Here is a 10,280-nt window from a genome sequence, read left to right as displayed (position 1 = left end):
AAAACAAAACAAACAAAAAAACCTGGTCTTATTAGCAATAATATTAAACAAGATAAAACATCTTACACAATTTTCTCGATGTGAATTTTATTTTTGAAGAAACCACATATTAATTTTAAATACTTCATATCTATTAAATATAAAACACTTCAGATATTATACACAAAACTAGGGATATGCTTTCAGATAAGGATTCCAGTGTGGAAAAGCTTCTAATTCAGTAGGAGAGATAGGCACACATACAACTCAGTTTAAAAGAAACCAGTGTAATATGCATTCCACATGGTGTTTGAAGCAAATTGCCATGCGTGCAGGGTAGAAAGCATGGTTAATTCAGGATAAGGACATCAGGGAAGGTTCACAAATGCATTCCATCATCATGTGTGCGGTGTGGGTGGGGGAGCACAGGAGCATTTAGGTTCTTTATTTTTTACTTCCAGCCGGGCTCTAATTAATTTCCAAAGTACTCTCCCTTTGGATCAAGCTCTTCTCTTCAAACAATTCCCATCCCCATCTCCCAACCTTGTAATGTTCGCGCATTGATTGCTAAGAAAGCTTTTCACAAAGTGATGAAGAGTTACGCATTTCCTTGTTTTTCCGGGGTACTGGGTGTTTCAATTGACATTGTCTGATTTAAACCAAGGCACAGAACATATATTTTTTTTATAGTGGCTATTTTTTGATCTTTATTTTACATTCATACCATTTCTNTTTCCTTGTTTTTCCGGGGTACTGGGTGTTTCAATTGACATTGTCTGATTTAAACCAAGGCACAGAACATATTTTTTTATAGTGGCTATTTTTTGATCTTTATTTTACATTCATACCATTTCTCTGGGCACTGTTTGCTCAATTGTTTCATTAATGCGTGAACAAAACTTTTAGTGATATAATTAAACCAATATGTCACTCATTAGGAAAAAGGAAATGAAAACCTATGTGTAGGTAAAGACAATGTTTTGTGCTATCAGGATTGTAGGGGAGGCAGAAGTGTAAATAAATAATTAAGTGTAAATAACTAATTAAGTAACTACATATATAACCTACAGGAAGACAAAGTAGGAATTGGACTCAGATAAAAAATGACAGTCTGTAACTGTAGTCAGTCAGATATATTTCTTTTCTCCCCCACCCCATCCTACCCCAGACATTGCAAATACTTTAAGACTTATGAGCTATTAGAGTTTGTAAAGACATAATGTTCATTGAGAACCCTGTTGTTTAAATAAAAGTTTGTATGTCTGTGCTCTTTTATTTTGCAACTGTTGGAAAGACATTTGAACTCCGGTACTATTAATAGAAAATCTGAATATGCATGATTATAATTGAAAATATACCAGATGGCTGGTTGGATGGTATGTATTTTCCCTTACTCTTCCTAGTCAAATGTCCCTTCAATCCACTTCTTCCTCTGTGCACCTGGAGTGCCTAGGTTCCTTTTTCTCCTCCTGCTTTCTTCCCTCTCTCCACTTTTAGGCTTCAGCTTTGCTGTGTTACTTTGTACACAAATTGGTAATTGACATTTCATTGCCACTCCTGTTTTGCCTGGAGTTTGTGAGTTCTTCAGCATGGAGCTCCTACTTTACACATAGCATAAATTCAATTAATTTCTATGTTTAGATGATATCTTTCCAAACAGAGTGAAAAGGGACTGATTCCAATGGATGGATACAGATAACCTTTATTCATCCTACCCACATTTGCAAACATTCTATTCTACAGGATATTAGAAAGCCAGGATAATTGTGTTTTCAGGAATTGTAATACCATGAAAACAATTTTATCATATAATATTAAATTTAAAAAGCATAATAGAAAATTTGCACAAAGTAGAAAACAAGAATTCTAGAAACACTAATCAAAGAAAAAAATAAGGGAGGGGAAAAAACATGAAAGGAAAAAAGCTGGAGTGAAAAAACAAGATACTGTCTATCAGATATTTGTTTCTAGAGTACTATGGTAGAAACTATGGGTGCCTTTTTTTTTCTGCCTTTTCCTCTCCTCTCCTCTCCTCTCTCTTCTTCCATTTCTCTCTCTCTCTCCCTCTATTTCCTTCTCTCTCATTCATTCATTCATTCATTCTTTACAATGCCTTTGTAAGCAGTGATATTACTGAAGAAACAGAATCTATTCACAAAGTATATTTTTAATATAGGCAAATTTATATACTAAATATTGTTGCATTAGGAACATTCACTCTTTCTTTCTGGTTTCATCAGATTGACATGTGATGAGAATACTTGTTTAAAATGTTTCTTAATTGTAATACAAATGAAACATATACACACTGGAACTTTTTCTCAGTGGAAATTATAGAAAGAAGTCAGCTTGAATTGTACAGATTGCTGAAAGGTCAAAACATTAACCAGGTAATACTGATGTAATGCTGATTAATTATTTCTATTTTGGGGGCTATAATCAATATGTCAACCTGGAAAGGAAGGAGAATAATGATTTGAAGAGTGATTTAAAACATCATTCAAGTCATAGAAGGCAAAATTTTCTTCTGTTTTCATTTTTAAACTTATCACCCTCCAGTCCCTTCAGTGGCACAAAAATTCTAACAAGAAAGGCTTAACAACTTTCTTCATAAAGGTAAGAAGGGGGAAAAAAATCTTCTACAGAACTCTAGTTTCCAAGTTTTCATTTGCACGATGCTTTCCTTCCCCTTGATATTATGTGTTTAGAACAACTGAATTATGACTTTGGCTTCTAGTCAGACCCTGTGAGTCACAGAAGATAATTGATGAACAATGCTGAGGTTAAGTCTCATAATTCAGTTGTCCGAAGTACATCTTGCAAAAGCAGTTTGTATATGCAATAAAAAATTGGAGAAAACTGCCAGGAATGTTCCTTCTTCCATTTTGTTTTGAAGATGCAAAACACACTTACTGGGCAAAACTCACTCCAAGAACCAAATTTATGGTTTTTGAGTCAAATGTAGAAACTGTGTTTCCAAATCTGATGGTTTATCATCTATAGAAAAACTCAGGATTACTTTAAAACAAAAATGAAGAATTCTTTTGTACAGTAGGATAACATTTCTGATCCATAGTTTGTACACAGAACTCTGTCTTCTCCCCAGTATGTGTCACTCACTCATAAAATCTTACATTTTTGCAACTCCATATATTATATACATTTTACATATAGTATAAAATTATATGTTTAATGTATGCTTTACTGACTAAACTATAAACTTTGACACCTTTGGTGTTCACTCATGTGCCAGATGTTAAGAGAGGGCCTAACACATAGTCTAAGCACATAACCAAACTCAGCAAATACTTGAATATTAATTACAGTTCTCAATAAATACTATTGATTGAGTTTCTGCTATGTACCAGGCACTGTGATTGACATAAAGGAACAATAACAGCAACAAAAGCAATTAGTTTTTATTGAATTGTATGTGGTGAGAATTATGTCTCATATTTCATGTTCATTTTCTCATTTAATTTCTAAAATAAGTTGCAATGATTTGGATCATCACTATTTACCTTTTATAGATAGAGATGTTGCGGTTAGGGAATGTTAAATCATTTTCCTAAATCAGAGAGCTAACAGATGCCAGAACTAGAATCTTACACACGTCTGGCTTAGCATACATTACCTTATTTAGTCCTTATAATGGGTATGCACGGGGGTATTATTCTACACATATTTTTCAGATGATAAAACTGAAACTCACAGAATCAAAGGACACTTAATATCTTTTGAAGTGAAAGAGGCGGAGGAGAAAAAAAAAATTGAACCCAGCTCTGAATGGCTCCAAATTTAATGCTCTTTCTCTGAAAGATAGGTTCTTTGGAGGTTTTAAGGAGAATCTAGAGATTGAACCCTCACTCAAGGAGCTTAGAACTGTGAAGAGGTAAGACATAAACAAAAATGACATGAAGTAGAAAGTGACAAATGCTATGAAACTCATATGGAAGATAATAGCATCTTACGGATGTTTTAAGAAAGCAGACAGAATTATGAGCAGCTTCACAGAAGAGGTGGCATTCAAAATTTCTCTGAAGCACAGGTGAATATAGGCACGCAAGGATGTAAATAACAGTGAGCCATGCACCCAAAAGGTTGGCTTGGAGTATATGCTTTGTGAAGGAGAAAGAAGAGAGTTAAACACTCTGGCTGTGTAATAAAATCCCTCGGAAAGGTTAAGTTTTTCAAAGAAACAGTTCGTTGCAATCTTAATACATGATGTACAGCAAATCAACTTTCTTCAAGTCCTTTTTGTAAATAATTTTTAAAAGATGAAAGAAACTGACGAAGCGATTGTTAATTGAACATCTACTCTGTGGAGGGCCCTGAATAGCAACACGGGTAGGGTGCGATGTGGGGAGAGGTACAGCAAAAAAAGGAAGCAAAGTGGCTGACCTGGTGGGCACTAATGAGACTGTGATCTGTTGGAGAGTGAACCTTTGCCCAGAACAAAATAAAAAGCTAAGTGGCCCATACAAAAATTGAATTTACAACTGGCCTCATTAGTGTCATGTTCTAGCTAATTGGGCCGTATGTTAATGCACTGGGCAGGCAGCAACGTTGGAAGATAAATGAAAAAGCACTCCATCCTCCGACTTCACTATCATGGATACGTAGAGTACCAGATGGTGGCACGTTATAAACGGAATGAGTCATTCTGGAGACACATCTAAAGTATCAATAAATGTGGGATTCACATAAACAGAAGTTTATCTACAAATGCCTTCTCTAAACAGAGGTGGAGAAAGGAGTCAGCAGTGATTTTGGACAGAGCACTACACTGAGAATTGGAAAACCAAATGTTCAATACACACACTCCTCCCTATTTTTGGAATTCACTTCCCCTAGAATTTTATAAGCCCGAGTCTCTCTCAACCTTTGTTTATCATCTCAGCTTTCCCTAGCCGACTTAAGGTAAATCTGCCTTCATTTTCTCAATCTTATTACTGTGTTGGTTTCCTATAAGTATGTGAAAATTTATTTATTTACCTGTTTATTTTTATTATTATTTTTTACCTACACTAGAATCTAAGCTCTCTTGAAGGCAGGGATTTTTTCTATCTTATTCACCAGGGTGTGTCCCCAGTGTCTAAAATAATATCTGCTACCTAGTAGATGCTCTTTAAAATTTTTTGACTGATGAAATTGTGACCTGTAATGTTCGGAGTGATCTATTTTTGTTGTTGTTTTAATGGTATAAAAATAGCGATGCTGTGTGCTGTTATAAAAATCAGAGCTGTCAGCACCTGAGTGGCACAGACAGTGAAGTACCCTACTCTTGGTTTTACATGAGGTCGTGATCTCAGGGTCATGAGATCAAGCCCTGTATTAGGTGCACACTCAGCACAGAGTCTGCTTAAGACTCTCTCTTCCTCTGCCCCTTCCCCTGCTCGTGCACTTGCTCTCTTTTTTCTTGCTCTCAAATTAGTAAATAAATAAATAAATAAATAAATAAATCTTTTTTTTTAAATATCAGAATTGTTAAATCATCTGAAGTATCTTTAAAATTTGAGATGATAGAACATGACGGCCGTTTTTAAAAATTTAATTAATAATTTATATTTTATTATATTATATTTTTTGTCATTTTTGCTAAAGGTGAACAGTCATAGAAAGATAAAGCTTAATGCACAAAAGGAGATACTGGCTGAATTTGCTAGATAAGTTAGTAAGGGATTGTGTCTTTAGCCAATTCTATTCCATATTCTGTATTTCAGTTGCTGTAATCTGTGAGGTCCCTCATAACTCGAGGCCTCTATGACTTGCTGATTATACAGCAATCTGATCCCATGACTATATACTTAAGGGATAGATTTTAACAACATTGGTGACTGTGTTTAACAGAATTATATTTCCCTGTATTCCGTTTCTCAAGCTGTATTTGAGGTGCCAACTACAGGAAAGGGGTGTGTGTGTGTGTGTGTGTGTCTTTATGCTTATTTTCCTAGACATTCAGAACTGCCACAATAATCAGTATTCAAAAATAAATTGTTAAAACTTACTGTAGAGCCAACATGGGCAAGCCCTATGAGCTGACAGAGAGCTTGCCATTCCAGTGACATACAAGCCAGGTAAGAATAGAAGTAAAATGTTTGAAATGATAGTGCATATTGTGTCTTCTAAAATAGCTTTATTCTAAAATAATAAAGATTAATCTGTGTAGCATATGAAAGGAAAGAAATAGCATATAAGCAAAAAAAAAAGTTTTTATGTTTCTTGTATCTTTAAATAATACACTTAATAATGGACCTAGGAAGAAAGAGGCAAAAACCAGAGAACAGGAACATATCTCCGTCAAAACAACAGGAAAATCAGCCAGAGGTCACCTTTCTAAACAATATTTAAGAGACACCAAATTTCAGGCAGGGAAAATATAGGGAACATCATTCATGGGGTAAGGCTGAGGTATAAAATTCCAGGAACAAGTAGAAGAAAGAAGAAATAAACTTCTATCCCTACTACTACTCTGCAATAAAATTTATATTCTGTTGATCTTCAGGAAACTGCCCTGGAGTTTGTAGGTGTTTACATAAGAGCAAAGTGAGGCTCACACAGTTTTGCTGGCTTGTCCAAGGACACACTGTTAATATGTGCGGCAGTCACTCTTGAATCTTAAAGAGATAGAGGGAGTTGAGAACACTTTTGTAAAAAACGGGATTTATTTACATTAATTTCACTATTGTAGAGTTACAGCATCACATCTTTGTGTAAAACTTTGCTTGTCTGAAGGTGTATCAGGCTGAGTCTATGCCCAACATTTTTATGGTCCTACAGTCTATTTGAAAAGAGTCAACTTTGAAAGGAGATTGCAAAACATTTACCTTTGCTAGTCCATGTGACAGCTTGTTTAACAGGAGAGGCTCAAGAAAAACACATTGAAAACCTTACCTTATGCAGTGAGTTTCCCCAAAGTAAAATACCATAGCTTTGGTATAAGTTTCCTTCTATTTATCTGGGTCTGTATCTTAAAATTTAATTGGAAAGAAAAACATATAAGTAGACGCACTCAAATTGCTTTTTTAATAATAGCAGTTTAACTGAAACATTTATAGAATTGATAATAATAATGATAAAATATTTTAAGTAAAAGGACAAACGAGTAAAAAAGCTCGTAAGCTTTTTAGTACTTTTATACCTTACAATTAATAACATCATAGTTTATTTTATAGAGACTCATGCAGCATTGTTTGCTGGTGTTTAATAAATATGTGTGCATTCTATTTTTGTAGCAGGAATTGTTCTAGATAGCAAAGATTTAAAGATGCATATGAAAGTTTCTATTCTCATGGAGTTTATAATACAGTGAAAAAGATATAAGTAAATAATAATTCCAACTTATTTTATTAAAATTAAGTGACTTTGGGGTGCCTAGGTGGCTCAGTTGTTAAGCGTCTGCCTTCGGCTCAGGGTGTGATCCCAGGATACTGGGATGGAGCCCCGCATCAAGCTCCCCGCTCTGCTGGGAGCGCTGGGAGCCTGCTTCTTCCTCTCCCACTCCCCCTGCTTGTGTTCCCTCTCTCGCTGACAGTCTCTCTCTCTGTCAAATAAATACATAAAATCTTTTAAAAAATTAAAAAAATAAATAAATAAATAAATAAATAAATAAATAAAATTAAGTGATTTTGGACAAAGGACAATGACTTTTGATTGGTAGCTTCATAAAAGACATACCATGTAAGTTTTCTTGGGTTGAAGTGAGCAAAGAGGTAATGCACATGTTATAGCCTCTGCCAAAGCAATGTTGGGGTAGGCTACAAATGGAAAGAAATGAATTCCATGCGGTTCAAGCTTTATCTACCTGCCATGGGGTGACAAGGAATGAGATTGAGACTCATTCACCTACCAATATTGAAGGGCTATGAGTGCTGTACCACTGAATTTGAATCATCTCATCTGTAATTGGGGCCCACAGAGTCACTTCCTTTTAGGATTGGCCTGAATAATCTAAAGCCCTGTCAAGAGCCCAGGAAAAACGGGCTGAAGTAAATGTAATTCAGGATTGAATATTTCAGTCAGAAGAAAATAACATGACAGAGTTAAGCAGTATGTGGTTGAACAGAAAGCATTAGCGATGATTATATATCAGTCTGAATTTTTAGGCTTATAAGACAGCAGATACAGATGAATCTGATTTTTATCGCCTGTGACATTTTCAAACAATGAAGTATGACTCTTTGAATTTTTAAACATCTTTCAGTACTTGTAGTAATGATATCAGTTGTTTGCAGTTGTCTTACTTGCCAATGCTTTAGAGTGCTGGGAGTAACTCATTGTTTACAACCTAGAAACAAATACTAGGTTCTAGGATTTTACCCTCCATGAATGTACATAGAAGTTTCCATGAATTATTCCAAAAATGTTGAAAGAGAAAGATAAATACACATATATTCAGCTTTCCATTTCTCCTCTCATCTGTCCTTCCTTTATTCCTCCTTCCCTTCCTTCCTCCAGTAAACATTTTTTGAGAAACCTACCATGTAACTAACATGGTTATTTTAAGTGACTAGAACAGACAAATACCTCTGTCTTCAATGAGTTTACATCCCGGGGAAGGTGTGATGGAGTACAAGAACTAGATAATAACCATATAATTAACCAAATGATGATAAATATTATGCATTATTTCCAACATAGACCCAGCTTGTTGTAATTTGCCCCCAGACTTCCTACTTTTAGCACTGAAAGTCCCATGTCCCAACAGTGCTCCCAGTTTGAGATAAAGCTAGAGTGTGGTCATCCTACAAGTTCCGTGAACATATTACGTTATGAATATTGAGCATCATCGGTGAATAAAGTGGGAAACTTCAAGAGGATGTCCCCAACTTAAGCCTAAACTGCATTTACTCAGTAAACTACTCTAAGCCACCAGTAGAGAAGTCTTACCAGGTATTTATGTGAGATATCAAAAAGCTTGCTGGGAATAACTTTTCCAGAGGTCAAAAATAATTTAATCCTAACATTATGTCCAAAGATAGTGGGGCAGGAATTGATGTCAGAGATCAGAGAATCTGCTAAGATTGATACATAGTTTTGACTGTATAGTTCTGGGAAAGAATGTCTTTATGACTTCTTAGGGGAGCAAAGGTGAGAATATCTCTGGAAGCAGAAGAATTCGGTAAAGTGAGAGGAGGGGCAAGGTAAACTTAAGTTCTCTAGAACAAAAGTAATATGATATTATTTACTGCTCTGTTGATATATACAAGAATGCATTGATTAGAATAATGCAGTCAGTATTTGTTCAGAAATCTTTCTTCATGAAAAGGAAATTTTTAATGACCATAAATAAAACTGATTTCCTTATTCATTTCTTTGAACACAGCATTAATAAAAATAGCCTAGGATATAGAGGTGAAGGATTCCCATGTGTGTTAAACATTTACTAAGTGCTAGGTCTTGTGACAGATAATTTGTATATTTATCTTCTGAATCCTTTCAAGAGATGCAATAAACAAGATACTGTTTTCCCCATTTCACAGATCAGGAAACTGAGTATTAAAAGTACTGGCTGACTGGGGTGGCTTAGTAGCTTAAACATCTAACTGTTGATCTCAGCTCAGGTCTTGATTTCAGGGCCCTGAGTTCAAGCCCTGCATTGGGCTCCACGCTGGAGCCTACTTAACAAATCAAACAAAAATCCCTGATGACTTAGCTAAAGGTCACACAAGTAATGAATGTCTGTGTAGAATTTCAGTAGAAAAACTTGGATAACAGTGGTGTTACAAAAATTGTGTTAGCTGGAATGAACCACATACTCTGGGAACACTGGGGAAGTATGGCTGATTTTGCATGCAGTCCTCCGGAAAGCCTTGTAATGCATCTTCAGAATTCACTTTGGGGAATGTCACCTTCAGCCACCAATTTATTATAGCCAAGGGTAATCATTGATGAAAACGATAATGATCCTGAGTTAACAAAAATTAATAAGCATTTTTATGAATGCAAAGGCTTCAAGATAATTTTATGTAAAAAATTTATGTAAAACATGAAAAGTTTTAGTTCATCACAGGCATGAGGGATGCATATATTTGAAAGTTTTCTTTTACCTCCTCAATTTTGGAGAGTTTTCAAAGGAAAACAACCAAAAAAGGAGGAAGAAAGGAAAAATCAGAAGCAAGAAAAATAATTATATTCAGTGATCCTTAGGAAAGACACCATCTAGTTGGTGAAACAAGGATGGAACTAAGTGTAAGGAGACATGGGGTATGGTCCTGACTTTGTCACCAGCTGCGTTTGGTCATTGGGCAATTTCTTTAGTTAGTATGCATTCCAGGGTATATATCATTTAAAAAAAAAAA

The sequence above is a fragment of the Ailuropoda melanoleuca genome, chromosome 12, assembly GCF_002007445.2.
Source record: "Ailuropoda melanoleuca isolate Jingjing chromosome 12, ASM200744v2, whole genome shotgun sequence".
Lineage (NCBI taxonomy): Eukaryota > Metazoa > Chordata > Mammalia > Carnivora > Ursidae > Ailuropoda > Ailuropoda melanoleuca.
The sequence above is the reverse complement of the archived record's forward strand: the minus strand, read 5'-3'. Positions refer to the sequence as shown.